The sequence below is a fragment of the Phalaenopsis equestris genome, unplaced genomic scaffold (assembly GCF_001263595.1).
Source record: "Phalaenopsis equestris unplaced genomic scaffold, ASM126359v1 Scaffold213985, whole genome shotgun sequence".
In the NCBI taxonomy this organism is placed as follows: domain Eukaryota; kingdom Viridiplantae; phylum Streptophyta; class Magnoliopsida; order Asparagales; family Orchidaceae; genus Phalaenopsis; species Phalaenopsis equestris.
This window is the reverse complement of record NW_018232792.1, coordinates 5,623-6,561: the sequence shown is the minus strand read 5'-3', so window position 1 is coordinate 6,561 and position 939 is coordinate 5,623. Positions and strand designations below refer to the sequence as shown.

The following is a 939-nucleotide window of genomic DNA, read 5'->3' as shown; positions in this document are numbered from 1 at the left end:
ATAAATACCCTGCCCAAATTACAAAATCAATAACACTATATAAAAGATATCAAGGATTCAAAGAATTATATATAAAGACATGATAAATAAATTTGGTTCATTCATATGGTGAGATAAAGGCCCCGATCTGAAATGGTACTCTATAAATCCTCAACAATATTTAGTCCTGAAATTTTAAAAAAAAAAAATCAATAAAAGTTAAAAATATGCAAATGCAACCCTATGATTATGAGAGGAAATAACAATTTTAAAATAGTAGAATCACATGTCACTTTATTATTATTGTTATACATATATATATAAGAAATGGTCGAAGGCTGTTATACGAGCCTACGGTCATCACTAGGTCTGCTAAATATTCGAGCACCATACCGTACACACGGAGGACTCGAACCTGTGACCTGAGGGGACTTACAACCTTCAGAGAGGTTGCATGCACGCAAGCACGCGCACACACATATATATATAAATATATATAAATTTTAAAGGAAATGGATATTTTGCAGAAACCCAAATATCGATTTCTCATGTACTTTTTGGCCCCATAATAAGAGCCCGCGCCATGTTGCCTAAAATTCCAGAGCCCCCGCGCTACGGTGGGATCGAACCCTTGACCTGAGGGGACTTATAATGACCCCGCCACCAACAGACCAAGGCTTACTACACACACACACACACACAACAACAACAACAACAACAACAACAAAGCCTTAATCCCACTACGTGGGGTCGGCTACATGAATCCTTTTCTCCATTGCGTCCTATTTAGTGTCATATTTTCATTTAGTTCTAGTAAATTAAGATCATTTTTAATACAATAAGCCCAAGTCTTCCTAGGTCTACCTCTGCCTTTCTTAACACAAGTCGAATTTAAAGCATCTACTCTCCTAATCGGATAATCTAATGGTCGACATTTAATATGACCAAACCATCTAAGAC

At 36.6% G+C, this 939-nt stretch overlaps 1 protein-coding gene across 1 annotated transcript in view; it reads right to left on the bottom strand.

The window, feature by feature from the left end:
- Positions 1-12: 12 nt before the first annotated feature.
- The window catches only part of LOC110037017 (protein kinase and PP2C-like domain-containing protein), a 6,395-nt gene continuing 5,468 nt past the window's right edge, over positions 13-939 (bottom strand). The window contains exon 4 of the mRNA XM_020741580.1: positions 13-166. The gene's annotated coding sequence lies outside the window, so the exon portion shown is untranslated. The remainder of the gene's footprint in view (positions 167-939) is intronic.